This window comes from Arachis ipaensis, chromosome B05 (assembly GCF_000816755.2).
Source record: "Arachis ipaensis cultivar K30076 chromosome B05, Araip1.1, whole genome shotgun sequence".
NCBI lineage: Eukaryota > Viridiplantae > Streptophyta > Magnoliopsida > Fabales > Fabaceae > Arachis > Arachis ipaensis.
In genome coordinates this window covers 132,096,985-132,120,471 of record NC_029789.2, presented here as the reverse complement: position 1 = coordinate 132,120,471, position 23,487 = coordinate 132,096,985, and the positions used below count along the sequence as shown (strand labels likewise).

The following is a 23,487-nucleotide window of genomic DNA, read 5'->3' as shown; positions in this document are numbered from 1 at the left end:
CATTTATGTATCTGGTGGTAATACTGGAAAACAAAGTGCTTAGGGCCACGGCCAAGACTCATAAAGTAGCTGTGTTCAAGAATCAACATACTGAACTAGGAGAATCAGTGACACTATCTGAATTCTAAGTTCCCATAGATGCCAATCATTCTGAACTTCAATGGATAAAGTGAGATGCCAAAACTATTCAAGAGGCAAAAAGCTACAAGTCCCGCTCATCTGATTGGAGCTAAGTTTCATTGATATTTTGGAATTTATAGTATATTCTCTTCTTTTTATCCTATTTGATTTTTAGTTGCTTGGGGACAAGTAACAATTTAAGTTTGGTGTTGTGATGAGCGGATAATTTATACGCTTTTTGGCATTGTTTTTACATAGTTTTCAGTATAATTTAATTAGTTTTTAGTATATTTTTATTAGTTTTTAATTAAAATTCACATTTCTAGACTTTACTATGAATTTGTGTGTTTTTCTGTGATTTCAGGTATTTTCTGGCTAAAATTGAGGGACTTGAGCAAAAATCAAATTCAAAGGTTGAAGAAGGACTACAGATGCTGTTGGATTCTGACCTCCCTGCACTCAAAGTGGATTTTCTGGGGCTACAGAACTCCAAATGGCGCGATCTTAATTGCGTTGGAAAGTAGACATTCAGAGCTTTCCAGAAATATATAATAGTCTATACTTTGCCCGAGTTTAGACAACGCAAACTGGCATTCAACGCCAGTTCCGTGCTGCATTCTGGAGTTAAACGCCAGAAACAGGTTGCAAAGTGGAGTTAAACGCCAGAAACAGGTTACAAACTGGCGTTCAACTCCAAGAGAAGCCTCTACACGTGTAAAGCTCAATGCTCAGCCCAAGCACACACCAAGTGGACCCCAGAAGTGGATTTCTGCATCATTTACTCATTTCTGTAAACCCTAGTAACTAGTTTAGTATAAATAGCACTTTTACTATTGTATTTACATCTTCGGATCAGATCTTTGATCATTTTTATGCTATCTTAGACCTTTATGGGGGCTGGCCATTCGGCCATGCCTGGACCTTCATCACTTATGTATTTTCAACGGTAGAGTTTCTACACACCATAGATTAAGGTGTGGAACTCTGCTGTTCCTCATGAATTAATGCAAAGTACTATTGTTTTTCTATTCAATTCAAGATTATTCCTATTCTAAGATATCCATTCGCACCCAAGAACATGATGAATGTGATGATTATGTGACGCTCATCATCATTTTCACTTATGAACGCGTGCCTGACAAACACTTCCGTTCTACATGCAAACAAGCTAGAATGAATATCTCTTAGATATCTAGTACAGAGGACCGAGTCCGAGATATTAGAATCTTCGTGTTATAAGTTAGAACCCATGGACGGCCATTCCTGAGATCCGGAAAGTCTAAACCTTGTCTGTGGTATTCCGAGTAGGATCTAGGAAGGGATGACTGTGACAAGCTTCAAACTCGCGAGTGCTGGGCGTAGTGACAGACGCAAAAGGATAGTAAATCCTATTCCAGTATGATCGAGAACCGACAGATGATTAGCCATGCAGTGACAGCGCATTGGACTATTTTCACAGAGAGGATGGGATATAGCCATTGACAACGGTGATGCCCTACATAAAGCTTGCCATGGAAATGAGTAGGAATGATGGGATGAAGACAGCAGGAAAGTAGAGGTTCAGGAGGAACGAAAGCATCTCTATACGCTTATCTGAAATTCTCACCAATGAATTACATAAGTATCTCTATCCAAGTTTATATTTTATTTATGTTTTTATTATCAATTCACCATACCCATTTGAATCCGCCTGACTGAGATTTACAAGGTGACCATAGCTTGCTTCAGGCCGACAATCTCCGTGGGATCGACCCTTACTCACGTAAGGTTTATTGCTTGGAAGACCCAGTGCACTTGCTGGTTAGTTGTGCAAAGTTGTGATAAAGAGTTGAGATTACAATTGTGTGTACCAAGTTGTTGGCACCATTGATGATCACAATTTTGTGCACCACTATCCTCCATGGATGGTTTTGAAACATTCAAATTAGATGTTATCTCTACTTATTCCAAGCCCTAAATCCCCCGGCAATTCTATTGATGTATACTTACAATCGTTAATTGAAGAGTTGAAAAAATTGTGGGAAAATGGTGTTGAAACATTTGATGTGGTTCAAAAATGAAATTTTCAGTTGTCTGCTGCAATTTTAGGGACAATAAACGATTATCCAGCTTATGCCATGTTATCTGGTTGGTGCACCAAAGGTGCACTAGCATGTGCATGTTGCCACAGAGAAACTAGTTCTAAAAGGCTGAAACATGGACACAAGTATTGCTATATGGGTCATCGCCGCTATTTGCCGCATGATCATCCATGGCGAAGGAATAAGAGTTCTTTTGACAATACTAGGGAACTTGGTGAAGCACCTAAGCCACTTTCTGGTTATGATGTCCTAGAAGATTACAAGACTTTTGAACAAATGGAGTTTGGGAACACTACTAAGAAGAGAAAGAAGTCTGAACATGACAAGGTGGCTGGAAATTAGAAAAAGAAAAATATTTTCTTTGAGTTGCCTTATTGGAAGACATTATTGTTACGTCATAATTTAGATGTAATGAATATATAGAAGAACGTCTTCGATAAAATACTAGGTACACTGTTAAATTTAGATGGAAAGACAAAGGACAATCTTAATGCACGACTTGACTTCAACTTATGGGTATCAAGAGAGACGTTCATCCTCATAGAGTGGGCAACAAGTTTGTGATTGGTGCTTGGACATCATGTTGTGTTTTCTATACTTTTTCATATCAAAATTTAATTAATCATGCTTAATTATTAAGTATTTTTGTGCTTGAATCATACATTACTTTCATCTCTTTGATTTGATTAATTTTGTAGAAAATAGTGAAAAAAGAAGTAAAAAAGCACAAAACAAAGCATTCTTGGCAAAACAAGCAACAAGACACCCAGCGCTCTCATAGCCACGCTCTTTGGCAAGCGCTATGCTGTCCGGGGAGGCTTCAGCGCTCGTTCCCACGCTTACTTCCAAGAGCGCCGAAAATGAGAGTCACGCGTACGCGTGGGCAACGCGTACGTGATGCGTGAGCATCTTTCCTATCTTTTCCTAGTGAATTTGTATTTAATTTGTTAAGTTTTTTCAAGAATTTATTATCTTTCAGCCACTATGGATGCTACTTTGAGTCTTGTGCAATTTTGTTTATTTTAGGTAGCATTCAGATGAATTTGATGGAGTTTCTGCAGAGAAAGAGAAGAAACCAAGAAGCTGAAAAGCGAGGAGCGACGCGTACACGTGCCTGACGCATACGCGTGATTTAAAGCTATTCATGGCGACGTGTGCGCGTACTTGACGCATACGCGTGCAAAGAAAAGTTGCTCAGCGACGCGTGCGCGTATCTGACGCGTACACTTGACATACGCGATATGTAGAAAACGCTGGGGGCGATTTCAGGCCGAGTTTCGATCCAGTTTTAGGCCCAGAAACACAGACTAGAGCCAAGGAATAGCTGAGACTCAAGGAAGATTCACACAAGAATGGTTATGCCCACTCAAAGTTAGGCATGGACCCTACGAAGCAAGTGGTCCCCATCCATCAAATTGAAGACATGCTGACTGCTTTAATTAATTCTGATTTGAACTTTATTTTATTTAAAAATAGGAAAAGATATTATTTTAGTTTTAAGAAGATAAATTTTTAAATTAATTAGGATTAGATATAAAAAGGGATTCCAACAGGGGGTTCCAACACAACATTATTCCATTCCAATTTATAATCCTTATTTTCTCTTTGAACCAAGAGCAACTAAACCTCCACTGTTAAGGTTAGGAACTCTGTCTATTGTATGGATTGATTCTATTGTTTTCTTTATTTTAATTTATGTTTTGATTTATAATTCAAGAATTGTTTTCGTTCTTTATTCTATGAATTTGGGTGGAACGGAAGTATGACCCTCTTTCTAATTGTGTTCTTGTATAACTTGGAAAAGCTTTTTACTTGAACAATAGCTTGAAAATAATTTCTCCTAAATTTTAATTATCTGGATTTAACAGGATACGTGACATATAATCTTTTTATATTTGGGTAATTAGGATTTCTGTGGCATATAACTAGAATTAAACTTCACCCCCTAATTGAAATTAATTGACCAAGAAATTGGCTGTTGATGAATTTTAGAGGAGACTAGGAAGGTCTAAGGAATTAGGGCCTAGTCACATATAGTTTGCCATGAATTAAATCTTGCATGATTAGAATAAATTAATAAGAAAAGTCAATCCAGAAAATAGATAACTCTGAAACTTTAACTGCTTTCTCCATACTTTACTCCCAACTTATTTACTTGCTCTTTTAGTATTCTTTATATTGTTTAATGTCTTTTGAACACCAAAACACTATTTTCTGTTTGCCTAACTAAGCCAATTAATCAACCATTGTTGCTTAGTCCTTCAATCCTCGTGGGATCGACCCTCACTCACCTGAGGTATTACTTGGTACGACTCGGTGCACTTGCCGGTTAGTTTGTGGGTTATAAATTCTGCACCAAGTTTTTGGCGCCGTTGCCGGGGATTGATAGTGATTAACAACTATCAGTTGTTTGATTACTTAGATTAGGCGTTTTAGTTTTAATTTTATTTAAATTTTACCTTAGTATTTTCGAAAAAAAATAATAAATAAATAAATAGCACTAATATTTTTCTTAATTTATGAAATTAAGTTTGGTGTCACCTAGTTAATTTTATTTTAATTTTCTTGTTTATTTTCCTTTCTTATTTTTGAATTTTTTTATTTTAGTTATCATTTTCGAAATTTTTCTATTTTATTTATCTAGTATTTCTATTTTATTATTTTACACAGGTTACCTCACTGGGACTTCTCTACACTCTGACATAGAGAATCCCATCTTTTTGTGTTTTTTGTTTGTTTATGCGCAGGAACAGAGACAAGGAACCTCTGTTAGACTTTGATCCAGAACCTGAAAGGACTTGTAGGCGACCTTTACAACAAACAAGACTTTGCAAGCCTGCAGAATCCACTATGGATCACAATAATGATGTTAATGCCAATGTGGCAAACCCGAATGGCAATGAAGAACAAAGGAGAGTGCTTGGCTCTTACTCTGCTCCTACTGCAGATCTTTCTGGTAAAAGCATTGTGATGCCTCCTATAGATGCAAACAACTTTGAGTTGAAGCCACAATTGGTCACCCTGGTGCAACAAAACTACCAGTATCATGGTTTTTCCCACGAAGACCCAAATCAATTTATTTCTAATTTTCTGCAGATTTGTGATACTGTGAAGACAAATGGAGTGAACCCAGAAGTGTACAAACTCATGCTTTTCCCGTTTGCTCTAAGGGATGGAGCAAAGCTATGGCTAGATTCACAACCCAAGGAGAGTTTGAATACTTGGGACAAGGTTGTTACGGAATTTCTTACTAAGTTTTTCCCACCAAAGAAGCTGACTAAGCTTAGGGTGGAGGTTCAGACCTTCAGGCAGAGGGATGGTGAAACTCTTTATGAAGCTTGGGAGAGGTACAAGCTATTGATTAGGCAATGCTCTCCGGACATGTTCTCTAAATGGACCCAACTAGACATCTTTTATGAAGGCTTGGGTGAAATGTCCAAGATGTGCTTAGATAATTCTGCAGGTGGTTCATTGCACAAGAAGAAGACACCGGAGGAGACTATTGAGCTGATTGAATTGGTTGCTAGCAACCAATATTTATACTCATCTAACAGGAATCCTGTAAACTCTGAGGCTCCTCAGAAGAAGGGTGTTATAGAAGTAGAAGCTCTTAATGCTCTTCTTGCTCAGAACAAGCTTATGTCTCAACAAATAAGTCTACTTACTCAACAGATGGGTGGCATGCAAGTCTCAGCCATCAACACCCAAAACTCACCTCAAGAAGTCCCTTGTGACATGACAGGTAATTTTATGCAAAATGATAATTATGATTATGCCGAATCCTCTTCTGAACAGGTCAATTACATAGGGAGTGGTCCTAGAAATCCTAACAATGATCCATATTCTAAGACATACAATCAAGGGTGGAGAAATCACCCAAATTTTGGGTGGAAGGACCAACCTCAGAGACCTCAGAATTTCAACAATAATTCTCAGGGCGGCTTCCAACAGAACAATCACAATAACCACCAATTTCAGTCTCAGCAGCAACAACCACCTCAGCAGGCAAACTCTAAATCTCAAGAAGATTCTAACTGGGAGATGATGAGGAGTTTTATGCAGGAAATCGGAGCCTCCATTAGAAACTTAGAGGTGCAAATGGGCCAACTGAGCAAGCAAATACTTGAGAGGTCTGCAAGTATATTTCCAGGTGATACAGTGGTGAACCCAAGAGAAGATTGCAAGGCCATTCAATTGAGAAGTGGTAAAATAGCTGGCTCTGAGACAAGGGCCAATGAAGAGCCAGTTGAAAAGAAAGCTCCAGAAGAGAAAAAGGAGGAAGTGGAGCACGCCCCTCTAAAGCGTGCAGACAACCCGTTTCCTGACTCTCTTGACACTTATCCTACATTACCAAAGGCTCCTAAATACAAGCCAAAAATGTGATATCCTCAGAGGCTTCAGAAGGCTTCCAAAGAAAAGCAGTTCTCTAAATTTTCAGATGTTTTCAAGAAGCTACAGATCAACATTCCTTTTGCAGAGGCTCTTGAGCAAATGCCCCTTTATGCCAAATTTATGAAAGAATTGTTGACTAACAAGAGGAATTGGAAAGAGCAAGAAACTGTGGTGTTAACCAAGGAATGCAGTGCTATTATTCAACATAAACTGGAAAAGGATGTAAAATCCTCTATTATTCTTGGTAGACCCTTTTTAGCTACAGGTAGAGCTCTGATTGATGTGCAAAAGGGTGAATTAACCCTGAGGGTCAATGAAGAACAAGTGGTCCTTAATGTTTTTGAAGCTCTCAAGCACCCTAATGATTCTGAATGGTGTATGAGAATTGATGTTGTTGAACTACTTGTTCAAGAAGTACTGGAAGCTGAGGTACTTGATGACATTTTGTATCCTGTTTCTGAGTATGAATTAGTTGAAGTTGATGATTCACCACCCCAGAAGGCACTAAGTTCACACGCCTAAAGCAGAGGAGGAAGCCCCCAAGCTTAAGCTCAAACCTTTACCTCCTTCTCTGAAGTATGTGTTCTTGGGTGAAGATGATTCCTATCCAGTGATTATTAGCTCTTCCCTGAAGCCTGAACAGGAAAAGGTGCTTATTTCAGTTCTCAGGAGCCATAAAACAGCTCTTGGGTGGACCATTAGTGACTTGAAGGGGATTAGTCCAACTAAGTGCATGCACAAGATCCTCCTTGAAGATGATGCCAAACCAGTTGTGCAACCACAAAGAAGTCTCAATCTAACTATGAAAGAGGTGGTCCAAAAAGAGGTAATGAAACTATGGGAAGTAGGTATTATTTACCCTATTTTTGACAGTCCTTGGGTAAGTCCTGTGCAGGTAGTTCCCAAGAAATGAGGGATGACAATGATCAAGAATGCAGAGAATGAGTTTATTCCTACAAGAACAATCACAGGATGGAGAATGTGTATAGACTACAGGAGGCTCAACACTGCTACAAGGAAGGATCACTTCTCCCTGCCTTTCATTGATCAGATGCTTGAGAGGTTAGCTGGTCATGCATTTTATTGCTTTCTAGATGGCTATTCTGGATATAACCAAATTGCAGTGGACCCTCAAGATCAAGAGAAGACAGCATTCACATGCCCCTTTGGAGTATTTGCCTACAGAAGAATGCCTTTTGGACTTTGCAATGCTCCAGCAACTTTTCAGAGGTGTATGCTTTCAATTTTTTCTGATATGGTTGAAAAGTTCATTGAGGTATTTATGGATGACTTTTCTGTCTTTGGTAATTCTTTTGAATCCTGCCTTAAGAATTTATCTCTTGTTTTAAAATGGTGTCAAGAATCAAACCCTGTTTTAAATTGGGAAAAATGTCATTTTATGGTTACAAAAGGTATTGTTCTTGGACACCGGATTTCAAGTAAGGGAATTGAGGTTGATAGAGCAAAGGTGGAGGTAATTGAAATATTACCACCACCAACTAATGTTAAGGCAGTCAGGAATTTCTTGGGTCATGCAAGATTTTATAGAAGATTTATAAAGAATTTTTCTAAAATTGCTAAACCTTTAAGCAACCTGTTGGTTGCTGATGTTCCTTTTTTCTTTGATTCTGATTGTCTGCATGCTTTTGAAACTCTGAAAGCAAACCTTACCTCTTCTCCCATTATAGCTCCCCCTGACTGGGATTTACCATTTCAATTAATGTGTGATGCTAGTGATTTTGCTATAGGAGCTGTTTTAGGACAAAGGCATGGTAAGCTTGTACATGTCACTTACTATGCCAGTCGTGTGCTAAATGATGCCCAAAAGAATTACACAACTACAGAAAAGGAATTATTAGCTGTTGTGTATGCTGTTGATAAGTTTAGGTCCTATTTACTTGGTTCTAAGGTTATTGTTTATACTAATCATGCTGCTTTGAAGTACCTTCTAACCAAATAGGATTCTAAACCAAGATTAATCAGATGGGTGTTGCTCCTTCAAGAGTTCGATATTGAGATAAAAGACAGAAAAGGGTCAGAGAATCAAGTAGCTAACCACCTATCCAGAATTGAGCCTGAAGCAGGAGTACAACCACCCACAGCTGTGACTGAGACATTTCCGGATGAGCAGTTGTTCCTCATTCAGCAGGCTCCATGGTTTGCATACATTGCAAATTATAAGGCCATGAATTTTATTCCAAGGGAGTACAGTAGGCAACAAGTGAAGAAGCTATTGACTGATGCAAAGTACTACATTTGGGAGGAACCATACCTTTTTAAAAGGTGTTCAGATGGTATCATCCGGAGATGTGTCTCAAATGAAGAAAAACGGCAGATTCTTTGGCACTGTCATGGTTCTGAGTATGGAGGCCACTTTGGTGGTGAAAGGACAGCTACAAAGGTCCTTCAGAGCGGGTTTTACTGGCCGACTCTCTTCAGAGACTCAAGAGCATTTGTGAAGCACTGTGACAGATGTGAAAAAGCCACAAATCTCCCTGCCAACCATGAAATGCCACAGCAGGGTATTCTCGAGGTTGAGTTGTTTGATGTGTGGGGTATTGATTTCATGGGACCTTTCCCACCCTCACATTCAAACAACTATATTCTAGTAGCAGTAGATTATGTGTCCAAGTGAGTGGAAGTTGTAGCTCTACCCACCAATGATGCCAAGGGGGTAATGAGCTTTCTTCAGAGATATATTTTTAGCCGGTTTGGCGTCCCAAGGACACTCATTAGTGATGGAGAAAGTCACTTCTGTAACAGACAGCTGGACTCTCTTCTGCAGAGATATGGAGTCCATCATAAAGTGGCAACCCCCTATCACCCTCAGACAAGTGGACGGGTTGAAGTTTCCAACAGGGAACTTAAGAGGATTTTAGAGAAGACCATCAGTGTTTCAAGAAAGGACTGGTCTAAGAAGCTTGATGATGCTCTCTGGGCATACCGGACAGCTTACAAGACTCCTATTGGCATGTCCCCTTATCAGTTGGTCTATGGCAAAGCCTGTCACTTGCCAGTTGAGTTGGAACATAAAGCTTACTGGGCAATCCGGTATCTGAATCTTGATTTAGAAGCTACAGGAATCAAGCGAATGCTTCAGTTGAATGAGCTTGTTGAATTCACATATTCAGCCTATGAGAATGCCAAGCTCTATAAGAAGAGGACCAAGTTACTGCATGACAAGAAGATTGCCATCAGAGTCTTTGAGCCAGGACAGAGAGTGCTTCTGTATAATTCAAGGCTCAAACTCTTTTCCGGGAAGCTGAAATCCCGGTGGTCAGGACCGTTTGTGGTTATCAGAGCTTCACCATATAACCTGTGGAGATATAGGAAGAGAATTCTGACAGAAAATTTACAGTGAATGGCCAGAGGTTGAAGCACTATCTTGGAGGCGAGATCGATCGCCAGAAGTCCGCTCATCTACTGAATTAGCAGAACAGACCGTCAAGCTAGTGACGTTAAAGAAGCGCTTGTCGGGAGGCAACCCGATAATTTTGTATCCTTAGTTATTTTCGTAGTAGTAGTTTTCTTACTTGCTTGATTTTTTATTGAGTTTTTACTGTTTTTCTGATCATGCAGCTGTTTTATAACAGAAACCGAACACTTCAAGCGACACACACACACACACACAAAAACGAGCACACGACGCGCAAGCGTCGCTGACGCGTACGCGTCATGTGTGTGCGTGTGAAAAATTAAATTGGACAGAGAGTTGAGCAGGAGTGGGGCTGGAACCATGCTGGGCGCATAAGTCACATCAAGCGTACGCGTCCCTGACGCGTGCGCGTCGTTTTCACAAATGGCCAGCCACTGACGCGCACGCGTGACCTTGAAAAATCGACATAAATGGGTGCATGGCCGAAAGTTGTGATGGTGTGGGGCTGGAGTGGTGCTGGGAGCACAAGTCCCATCACGCGTACGCGTCCCTGACGCGTGTGCGTCCTTTCCCCAATTGGCCATCCACGCGTGCGCGTGCATAAAGCGCACGCGTCATATGAAAATTTTGATTCCCATACCATGCGAGCAGAGTGTTGTGCATGCGCGCGGCCGCCTTCACGCAATTCGCACAAAACCAAGTCCACACGTACACGTCGCTGACGTACGCGTCATCTGAACTTAACGTGATCCACGCGTACGCGTGCCTTACGCGTACGCGTCGCATGCGACATCCAAATTAAACCCCTCAGCGCCTGAATTCAAATTATCCACCCCCAATCCTAATTCTCTCTCGTTCTTTTATCCTTTTATTATTCTTTCATCTTACTATTTGTTTTTGTTTTCAGTTCTTCTTTGCTTGAGGACAAGCAAACCTTTAAGTTTGGTGTTGTCGCTACAGTTATGGCTTCGCTATTTATTTTATGAGCACCAAAGGAAGATGAATGTTCTTCATGGAGGAATGAGATGGCCACCAGCATAACTAAGGTGGTTGAGTTCCTTTCATTCTATTTCTCTTCCATTCTTATTTTGTTGTTTTCTGTTTTCTGTTGTTTTGCCTGCATGATCATTACTACTTTCAGTTATTAGAATTAGTTTTATTCTATTATTTGTCTCATGTATCTCTCACTGAACTTGAATCTAAAAAGAAAAAGAAAAAGAAAAATAAGTGATATATTGCATGAGAAATTGAGTTTATATTGAAGAGTAGTCTTATTCACTTACATGTGGTGGTATTTTCTATAACTCTGAATGCATGACATGAACAGTGCATAATTAAATTTGAATCAAAGAATGTTGATGTACTAGGAACAGGAATTTAGAGAATTATTATGACTTCTCTGAAATACGTAAAAGTTTAATCCTTGAAGGAAAAGAAACAGTAAAAAAAAGGGGTCCAAGGCTCTGAGCATCAATGACTAGGGAGGTCAGCCATGATTAAAAGCTCAAAGAGTTGTTTCCCTAGTTAAATGCTTGTGGTGTTCTTGTGTCAAGTAATCCTTGAGACAAAACATTTAGAGTCGAGATCAATTGCAATCAACAAGAGTATGCCAAAGGTTTTGAGCACCACTGTCTGGGAGTAACTGGAAGAAAAACCAGAACTTCAAAAGAGTTCCCCAGTTAAGTGCTTGTGGTGTTTCTGTGTCAAGTAAAACTTGAGACAAAACATTTAAAGTCATAGCTAGGCTCAAGGTGCAAAGCACCAAAGAAAAGAAAAATTGTTGTGTTCAAGGGTTAAATTGAGTTACAAAAGATCAGAGAATTCATAATATTATTTGGATTCTAATTCCGAATGATAATAACATTCTTCTGATTCAAAGGAGAGTGAGATGCCAAAACTATTCAGAATTACAGTTGTAAACCCACCCCACTATAAGAAGAGACATGAGCTTAATCAAACTCTCATTCTCATGCAAATTCACATTCTAAGCCTATATTATTTTGGTTGCTTGAGGACAAACAATAATTCAAGTTTGGTGTTGTGATGCGTGAGCATCTTTCCTATCTTTTCCTAGTGAATTTACATTTAATTTGTTAAGTTTTATCAAGAATTTATTATCTTTCAGCCACTATGGATGCTACTTTGAGTCTTGTGCAATTTTGTTTATTTTAGGTAGCATTCAGATGAATTTGATGGAGTTTCTGCAGAGAAAGAGAAGAAACCAAGGAGCTGACTAGCGAGGAGCGACGTGTACGCATGTCTGACGCGTACGCATGATTTAGAGCTATTCATGGCGACGCGTGCGCGTACCTGACGCGTACGCGTGACTGACGCGTACGCGTGACATGTGCGATATGCAGAAAATGCTTGGGGTGATTTCAGGCGGAGTTTCGACCCAGTTTTTGGCCCAGAAACACAGACTAGAGCCAAGGGATAGTAGAGACTCAAGGGAGATTCACACAAGAATGGTTATGCCCACTCAAAGTTAGGTGTGGACCCTACGAAGCAAGTGGTCCCCATCCATCAAATTGAAGACATGCTGACTGCTTTAATTAATTCTGATTTGAACTTTATTTTATTTAAAAATAGGAAAAGATATTATTTTAGTTTTAAGAAGATAGATTTTTAAATTAATTAGAATTAGATATAAAAAGGAATTCCAACAGGGGGTTCCAACACAACATTATTCCATTCCAATTTACAATCCTTATTTTCTCTTTGAACCATGAGCAACTAAACCTCCACTGTTAAGGTTAGGAGCTCTGACTATTGTATGGATTGATTCTATTGTTTTCTTTATTTTAATTTATGTTCTGATTTATAATTCAAGAATTGTTTTCGTTCCTTATTCTATGAATTTGGGTGGAACGGAAGTATGACCCTCTTTCTAATTGCGTTCTTGTATAACTTGAAAAAGCTCTTTACTTGAATAATAGCTTGAAAATAATTTCTCCTAAATTTTAATTATCTAGATTTAACGGGATACGTGACATATAATCTTTTTATATTTGGGTAATTAAGATTTCTGTGGCATATAACTAGAATTGAACTTCACCCCCTAATTGGAATTAATTGACCAAGAAATTGGCTGTTGATGAATTTTAGAGGAGACTAGGAATGTCTAAGGAATTAGGGCCTAGTCACATATATTTTGCCATGAATTAAATTTTGCATGATTAGAATAAATTAATAAGAAAAGTCAATCCAGAAAATAGATAACTCTGAAACTTTAACTGCTTTCTCCATACTTTACTCCCAACTTATTTACTTGCTCTTTTAGTATTCTTTATATTGTTTAATGTCTTTTGAACACCAAAACACTATTTCCTGTTTGCCTAACTAAGCCAATTAATCAACCATTGTTGCTTAGTCCTTCAATCCTCGTGGGATCGACCCTCACTCACCTGAGGTATTACTTGGTACGACCCGGTGCACTTGTCGGTTAGTTTGGGGTTATAAATTCCGTACCAGTACGCGTGGGCAATGCGTACACGTGACAGGAAGACCCAGCGCTTGTAACACCCTCACTATCAAAAGTCACGTTTCCAGCTGCGCTACTCTGATAGCAAGAGGTATTACGACTACTTTACATACTACCTATTAAAATAGGAGCCTGTGACTCGATATTGTATCGCTGATTTTTTTTTCAAACCGGAAATAAATACTTTATCTTAATAAAAATACAAGCAGGCATAGATTCATATACAAGATTCCTTACATAATATCTCATAATATAATATACATATAAAACATACAACTCCTATCCCTCTTATAAAAAAAGACGAGGGAAGAAAATAATCTAATTAACAGAACAACATATAAACCAAATGCAATATAATTCTTCTTAATGCTTCTTCTTCCGGTTCCTGGAAAGGTAAAGCTGTAGGGGGTGAGAACCTAACCACACGGTCTCACCACAGAGTTTCAAAAACAGTTTCAATAAGAAAACTGTTTTCAAGCTCAGTGATTATCAATGCCTTATGAATCCTTTAAAAACCAATAGGAAATCGTTCAAAACCTTTTCAAAATTAACAATGTTTAATCTTTTAGAAATCCAAAACCTTTCCTTTTTTATAAGAAAAATCTCAATCAGAAACCAACCATGCAATCAAACAACACAATCATTAATTCAGCATCAAAGTTCATTCGCAAATATAGTATACCAGGACAAACACAGGCAAGACAGACAAGGAAAGCACAAGTAGGTAGCAGTTACAACAAATAGTTCAAGTAGCAATTAAGGACAATTTAGCAATTAGGCAAACCAAAACAAGTTCAAACCCAAACAAAGCATACAAATGCATATGATGCATGCCTGTCCTATGGCTGATGAGGCTCATCTGTCGGTTATCCAGCCAACCTGACAAGTCTGAATTGTCCTTAGCCTGTCCCCCGACGTGCATCCCCAAGAGTCTATGCATAGCTTTTTTAAATAATTCAAAGATCATATCTCAACATTCTCAACATTCTCAACATCATAATCATTCATCAATCCAAATCTCATTTCCAAATTCATTCAAAAATCATATTTCAGAGAAAATTCTCAATCATCCTTCTTTCTATTCCGTTCACTAACAACCCCAATTCAAAACATATTTCTTTCTTTGATAAATAAATCAACCTTAAGACATGTAATGTTTTAAACCAAATCTTTTCAGATAATACTTAAAGTGGAACTTCCAATTTTATAAAATTTCGGCAGCATCTCCTCTAAAACTCGGACACTGCCACCCTTTTTGGGTCCCATCCAAACATTTCTCAAATCTTTTTCAACCATTTCCAAATCTCAAACATTTTCCAGAGTTGAGCCAGTTCCAATACCAAATTATTTTTAAATCAAACCAATTCCAACAGTAAAACTCTTTTTAAAATCAAATCAGCTCAAATAGTAGTTCATTTATAAAATCAGACCAGCCCCCAGAATCGATTCATTTATATTTCTAAGTAAACTCCAAAACCAAGAAAAATTCACTTTTCATACTAATCAAGCAAATAACATTTCAAACCGGTTTTTATCAACAACCATACACCACTCACGCAATCAAGAATCCAATAATCCAGTCCAACTAACCATCACATCCACAAGACAAATATAATCACAGAAATATATCTTTTTGCATCAATATCTATTTATCACAACTCTGAATTATAAAATAAATTTTAAGAAAACCCCTACCTCAGTTAGTTGAGTCCACGTAACTAATCGTGATAATTTCCTTTTCTTTCAATTCATGGCGACAGTGATAACAATAACCCCCACGGGAACAGCAACAGCAACTTTGGAAGGAAATTTAATAGGAACTGAAGCAAATGCAAGGGCAGAATAGAACAGATCATCAAAGGAGCAATAATCAGAATATTGGTTGTAGAACAAAACCAATCTTACCCAAAAGAAATACGGGAATGGAGCAGCAGCTCTGGTACTTAGAAGAACACAGACCAAAGACCAGGGCATACATCCTAGGGGCAGCATTAACCGGGGTAATAGCGACGTCAATTCCAATGATACTTCAGTAACAGCGACATCAATAATTCTCATGGCAGTAACCAAGGTTGCAACAAAATAGAGAGTTCAAATTTAATAGAATCGGAAATGGAAATGAATTTAATGGAATTGAAAATAGAGATAGCTTACACTAGGGTTTCCGGGCAGCTCCATCGTTGGTTCCCAACAACCCCAACGGCAATACCCATGGTGGCAGAGACTTTGGCAATTGCAAAACCAGAAGCAGGGGCAGAACAGAACAGTATAGAGCAAGGACAGCAGTATCTTCTTCTGACAATAGCTCCTTCTCTGACGAGCTTCAATGGTAGCAGAACAGTGATCCTAATGGTGGCACAGAACTCACCAACGACCCTGGCAGCGGAGGAGATTCTTTCTTCCTCTTCTATGTGTGTGTGTTATGCGATGATGACGGCTTGGGCAGTAGTGGCGGTGTCAACCCAGCAGCAGCGACAGCATGGTGGTTCGGCGCTGATGGAAGCACGGCGGGGACGCAGCAGAGGCTCTGTCCTCCACTGGCTCTCGCGCGGTTCTCAGCGGCAATTCACAGCCCCAGCGACGGTGACCGACACGACGAGCAGCTTCTTCCTCGCGGTGTCTGGGTCCCTTCGTGCTTGACAGCGTTTGGTGGCAATGAAGGCATGGCGGCGACGCTGTGCGATGGCGGCGCGACGGTGGGCTGAACGTGGTTGGGTGTGGTGGTGCGTCTTCTTCCTCCTCTTCTCACGGATCTCTCTCTCTCTCTTGCCAACAGCAGCGGCGGCGGTGGCAGTGACACCCACCGTGCCGCCTTCCTCTCCTTCCCCTTTCCCCTTTCCTGCGTCTCCCTTCCTGTTTCTTCCCTTTCTTTCTTCTTTCTTTCTTTTTTTTTTAACTGATGCTGGGTATGGTCAAGGGGAACATTGGTTGTGGTTAGGGTTAGGTTAGAAGGGGTTAGGGTTTTGGGGTTTAATTTGGGAATTAGGGTTTAATTTGGGACAAAAGTGAAATTAAGAATTTTGGGTAAATTAGGGTTTGGTCAATTTTAATAAAATTAAAGTATATTATAAAAATTTGAAATCTAATTTGATCTCTTAAAATTACTTTAAAAATACTACTTAATTATCAATTTACTAATCAGCTTTTAATCATATATTCTAATTTAAAATTAGAAATAACATAATTTATTTTCTGTTTATAAAAATTAAAATATTAAATTATAGAATCTCTATTATTTCCCAAGAGCGCCTTCGACAAGGGTCACGCGTACGCATGACAGGATAAATCAGTGCCACGCTCTCGTGCACGCTCGCATCTAAGAGCGCCATGCCCCAGCGTTCGCCCATTACGCTCTCATCCACGCTCGCCTCCAAGCGCCAGAATCAAGGGTCACGCATATGCGTGACGAGGAAAATTAGCACTCAAATTAAAAGGCGCTTGCTTCCACGCTCGCGCAAACCAGCGCCCAAAAGAGCGCCCAACACATGTAGAATGACTCATGGAGCATCATTTTGGTTCAATTAAATTGCTTCAAAGTCCATTCAAACTCAAGCAAGCAAAGCCCCAATAGCCAAATATACGTTGTCAAAGACCAAGAAAGAGAATGAAAGGTAACTTCTTTGTCAGTTCTTGAAAGAACTCAAGATGCCTGATTCATATTCATGAAATATTGGAAGGTGTGTGCATGTTGAGGATTGTAAAATTTATTGCTTGAAGAGCCATGATTACCATGTCCTATTAGAACGGCTACTATCACTTGCAATTCGAGAGCTTTTACCCAAAAAAGTTTGTGAACCGTTGATACATCTAAGTATTTTCTTTGGAGAGCTTTGTTCCAAGGAATTGAAGGTGGACGTTCTAGACGAACTTGAAACCCAGATTGCAACAACACTTTGTAAATTGGAGACAATTTTTCCTCCGAATTTTTTTTATGTGATGGTTAACCTAACCGTTCATCTTGCCCATGAAGCTAAGTTAGCCAGACCTGTTCAATATCGCTGGATGTACTCTATTGAGAGGTTAGCCTTTTGGAATTAATAACAACTTAGAATCTACCTTATACTATTCATTATGTAGGTTTCTAACCTTTCTTGAAAATTTAATTTTAGATATTTGCGCACACTAAAGAGTTATGTGGGAAACAAAGCACGTCCTGAGGGTTCAATATCTGAGGGTTATATCTCTAAAGAAGCAATGACCCTTGTGGGGAGATATTTGGATGAAACTTCTAAGATTTCTGACCATGGTGAGAATGAACCTATACAAGGTATAACTGTTTTCAAATTACTTGGTCAGTTTAGTTGTAAAGGGGCATACAAGAAACTTAGTATCTTAGAGCATAGAGAAGCTCAATTTTGTGTGATGAAGAATTACAAAGAAGTTCAACCACGGGTTGATGAACATATGGCATATTTAACAAGAGAAAATTCAAGAAATCTGCAGAAGAGGCACAAAGATTAATTTGTGAAATGGTTTGAAAGGAAGGTAAATGAATAAACTTTGATAATTGTAGAATTGAAAAGTCTCTTGACAGTATTTAGTTTTAATCTCTATTCATTAATGTAGATTTCAAATCTACACAAAGTAGGGAGTGCACAGGTGAATAATCAACTACTTTCTCTAGCAAGAGATCCTGATCGTCGTGCACATTTCTACAAAACATGTGCTATCAATAGTTTTACATTTCGTAGCAAAAACCATGAAGCATCTTTGAAGACTCAAAATTGTGGAGTAGTTGTGAAGGGAGATGAATTGACTGGGAGTGTGAATTATTATGGCATGTTGACTGATATTATTGAGTTAGATTATGTGGAAAAACATAAAGTGATCTTATTTAAGTATGAGTGGTTTGATGTTCCTCCAATAGGACGAAATCAAAGTAGGAATATTTTAAAGGTGAGTATGGATTCATAAATGTGGATGTTATATATGTTAGATATAAGGATGAGTCTTTCATTTTAGCATGTCAAGCTGAGCATGTATACTATATAAAGGCAATTAAAAGACCTAATTGGTGTACTATATAGGAGAAGGAGAAGAAGATGACTCAAATGATAGTGATTGACTTCTTAGTAGTTTTATTTTGGGTTCACAAGATATTTGTAATTGCTAAGTTATCTACTTTTTGCATAGGATGGTGATTGAGTTTAAAGTAGTTAAACTTTAGGAATTCACATTATATTTGCAATTGCTAAGTTATTCACTCTTTGCTCCATTTGTTTAACTTTTTGAAAAGTATAATATATTTTAATCATGTCCACTTTTATTGATGTGCTTTCCTTGGTTTAAATGATGTGGGTATTTTATTATTTTATTTCTTTAATGTTATTGGTGTGAGTTTTATTGTAGATTGCATAATATAATGGCCTCACGAAGGTTGACAAGGGGTACTGCATCTAGTTCTACAACACCAGTCCCTACTCCAGTCCCGGCATCCCCTATTTTGTCACCGGCAGCCCCTATTTTAGCACCAGCCACTGCCCTTGTTTCATTGTGTATTGGTAAAAGGGGACCTTCGCGTAGGATTGCAACAAATAGACCGTTGATAACAAAGACAAATGGAAAATTAGAATTACCAATCTCTTTGGATAACTTAGCTCCTAATGGCATCCATGCTGATCTTTTTGCATCCAAAGTGGGTATTGTTACAAGACAAAATGCTCCTTTGGATGTAGAGAAATGGAGCCAAGTTGGAGATGATGTCAAGCAAAAAATATGCGACATTGTTTTGGTAATACATATTTATATTTTCGGCTATTATGTATATTAAATCTTTATTTGTGCTAACTAACTTTGACCAATTTTATGTAGAAAAGTTTGATATAGCAGATACACAAGTAATACGCAAAATGATTTTAGTTAAGGTTAATATTTGTTATCGAAGTTAGCGCTCAAGATTGCGTGAACACTATGAGTTGTATCGAACTGATAAGGAGCTCCTTCAAAATCCACCGAACAATGTTCTTCCGAAGACATGGAAGAATTTGGTGTGCTACTTTGGAAGTTCTTCTTTTCAGATTTGAATTTTTCATTGTGACAACTATTGAGGTGTTCTTATGTTGTTTTGCTATTTTAGGTCAATGATATAATTATAACTTAACTCCTTTTGTCTTTTGTGAGTTTGGTATTATATAGGAAAAAAGTTTAAGGAACAAAGATAATAGAAAGCATCATGTTGTACCACATATTGCTGGTCGAAGACCATTTCAAGTTGTTAGATGTGATCAGGTAAATAGTCTTGAAGTCTTTAATTTGGTGTTATATTTTTTGCCATGTCACGTTTGCACTTAACTACTACATGTGATATTTTAAACTTTAAAATATTTGTAGCGCCATCCTAGAACTGGTGTCGAGCCTGACATTCAAGAATTGTGACAAATTACTCATCAAAAGAATAACGGAGAATGGGTCAATGAAAAAGTTAAACAAATTGATGTAACATTACTAACCTTTTCCTTTTACTGTTGTATGGAAGTTAAATTTTATCTTAATTTTCGAATCACAAATTAGATTGTGCAGGATGATATTAGCTATATGATCAATAAATCCTACGATTCTGAAAATCCTATCACTTTAAATGAAGCTTTTTTTATTTGTGAGAGGTGAGAAAAATGGTGCAAGTTATGGCATAAAGGCTTCAAAATCTAAGTTAAGGATTCAAGCACAACTTCAAGAGGCAATGCAAGATCGTGAGGAGCTAACAAAGGAAATAGATGTGCTCAAAGAAAAACTTGAAGAACAACGAACACGGCAAGAGGAAGAATTAGCTCGAGTGAAAGCTCAATTGGAAGCTCAACAAGCCGTTGTAAACTCTTTCATTAGCGCGCTTTGACAATGAAAGAAACTAGACAATTAAAGGTACTCCTAAAATTACTTATGGTTTTAATACATATTCCTAGATGATTCATATATTATTAGTATAGTTTAATTTGTATATAGATCTATTTATTACATTTTACTTGTGTCATGGTTAAGAAATGATAAATGTCCTATTATTTGGTTTGATAAATTTGGTTGTGTATTGGCTGAGAAATAAGTAGTGAATTGGTTATTTTTTATGGAACCTTAGACTGTGAAAATATCCAAGTTTTAGGGGAAATTCTGCCAAAATTTTTCTAATAAACATTTTGAATAAAAGTTAATGAAAAAATTTATAATTGGTGTTATATCTTATTTCTAATTTTTTGTTTCGATTTTTCTTATTTACAGGAGTGCTAAAATGGTGACAACATGCTAGCTTTGAGGGCTCAAGTTTTGATTCATAGAGACACTAATCTATGTTAGACTTTTAACTTTTGGTTGAACTTGTGCAAGAAATATACCTTGTAGAACTAATCAATGTACTCACTAATATTATTTTGTTTCAAAATAATTTTAGTTAAATGAAGCATATTTGAATTATGTATGTTTTTACATATTATATAAATGTTGATTTACTTAGTAAAGTAGTTAATATATCAGTTAATTAAAAAAATAATTTGATAAATTATGCATGCAATTTGTATTAAAAAAATTTGTTACAAAATAATTTTTTTTGCTTTTTGTAACTAAAAAAATATTACAAAATCAAGTTACATTTTGTAACAAAATGTTATGATAGGAAAAAATATATTGTCACCAAAAATATTTTAAAGATCAAAATTTGTTATCACATTTGTAACGACATTTGATTTTTTGTATCAGAAAAATTTGTTACAAAATATTACTTTGAATTGTAACAGTTCCATTTTTTGTTACAAAAACTTTTTGTAACGGGACATACTGCAACGGCTCTTTTTTTTGCTACAAAATCCTTTTATTTTAAAATTCTGATTTTTTGTAACAATTTTTTTGTTACAAATATTGCTTTTTCTTGTAGTGGGATTTTGGGTTTGGCTAGAGAGAAAATTATAGAAAGAAGGAGGAGCATTTGGAGAGCGAATTTGGAATTTTTGAGCACTAACCTTCAATTGGAGATCATGGCAGATGAATAGAGCTTGTACCGACTAAACGGTGTTGTCCATATTGTCGGTGTCATTACCGACGAGGTTAGCTTTGTTTTATTTATCTGAACATTAACATTTATTAAATAGGTTATAGAATGTAGGGTATAGAAGCTGGAATGTTAATGTAACCCTTAGAGTTGAGTATTAAACTGTATTACTTAGGATGTGGAATGTAATAGGGGTGTATGTATAAAAACTAAAAGTGCAATAACCGAACTCGACGGACCGGATTTAAAACTATATCCATGGTTTTTAATAATTTATTTAGGAAAACCAAATTGATTTGAAAATCGGTTTATGTTCAGTTAAACGACACTATAATAAAAAGTAAAAAAAATTATTTTAGTATTCTAATTTTAATTATTTGATTTAAAATATAGGTTTTTTAAAAAATCGATTTTTGGCCAGAAATCGATTTTTGTTGAAAACGTGTTTATTTTTTATGTTCAATTAGAAACCGGATTTTTAATTTTATAACCGGTTTTTGAAGTATGTAATGAATCAAAGATTCAACAATTTGATTTTATAATTGAATAATAATTTACTTAATTAATTGTTTAATTGTGTTGTTGTGTGGTAATATTTATTTATTTATTCGGTCTAAGTAGTTAGGGTTTTTCCGTGTTGCATGTAGATTTTAACAACTTTGTGTATATTTTTCGTGCATGGTGCAACCAAGTAGGTGTATCTACAGTTTGAGGCGACAACAAAATATGCCAATGCATGACAAAATCATACCTTATTTAGAGAGGACAGATTTGTACCATTTGGCTAGGCTAAACAGTCGTTGGTTCTGGTTGGATGAGCCTATGGTTAGTGCGTTTATTGAGAGGTGGTGTCCCAAGACGCATACTTTTCATGTCTTTTGGAGAGTGCACATTGACACTACAAGATGTGGCGTTTCAGCTTGGGTTGCCTGTCCACATAAACCGCTACTGCCTGTAGCAGTTTATAGCCAAAACCACGTTCTACAAAAACCGCTGCTGCCTATAGCAATTTCTGTTAAGTCCTCAATACACGTAAACCGTATTTGCCAGCAGTAGTTTACGTTCTTCCCTAATCCGCTGCTATTAGTAGTAATTTCTGTCGAATTTTAAAAAAAAAAAAAATACATTTGCGTCTTGGTATTTAAAAATGTGTAATCGAATAAGTTCTTTTTTCACTTTATTTAAATAAATGGCCCTAATTCATATATATAATATATAGTAGTCAACACCTGGTTGCTTTAATTTCTGGGTTTTGGTGATGTGCAATTACTAATGCTTAAGTTTGCATTTAATGTGATGACATGTTTCTCCACGTAGATCATAGTTGGCTTGAAAATAACATGTATCACATCAAGTTCATCCTTGATTTAGGGTTTTCCGCCAAAAGTAAAACATTTAATATGAATTATGAAAGCTTCATCATATAAGATTTACTATTTAACGTAATAGCAGGGTGATATTTCTTCGTGCCTTCATGGTATGCACCATGAAGTTGAAAATAATCTTAAAGATTAATATGAGTTTTATTTGCATATATAGGTGAATATTTTGGTGACTTGGAAGAAAAAGAAAAATATCAGAAGTTCAGGTGTGGAACCATATATTTTGTTGTTAATTAATGACATAACTCTTTATCATCCAAAAGAATTTTTTTTTTGGACAGAAATTATATTCTTTCAATTTGTTCCACAAAAAGAAAATAATAAATAAATTGGGCAACCGTATCCATATGGCAATTATCAATTAGACTTTTCGCCCCTTTTTCTTTCTTTCTTTTTCTCTTTTTTCCATTTCCTGTGGATAGACTCGTATATTTAAACATTGCTTCAAATCAACCCAAAATAATAATTGAATTCTAAATGCATGTAATTTGAATTCCACACTATAGCATATACATGTTGCTTTGTTTGACTTTTAATAATTGAATTCTAAATGCATGTAATCTGGATTCAAAGCCACCAATATTGTTGGTTAATTTGAGCCTCATAATCCAATAATTAAAAAGTAATTACTTCGGTCAATGAAATTGTTCAAGCTAAAAGAATTCAAATTAAGAAGACATCCC

At 37.1% G+C, this 23,487-nt stretch overlaps 1 long non-coding RNA gene across 1 annotated transcript; it reads right to left on the bottom strand.

Moving 5' to 3' along the window:
- On the bottom strand, window positions 13,800-15,502 carry LOC110262550. Its single transcript, XR_002347239.1, has 3 exons — window positions 15,356-15,502; window positions 15,146-15,270; window positions 13,800-13,849 (listed from the first exon to the last, which is right to left on the bottom strand). It is a non-coding gene; the product is annotated as an uncharacterized LOC110262550 (long non-coding RNA).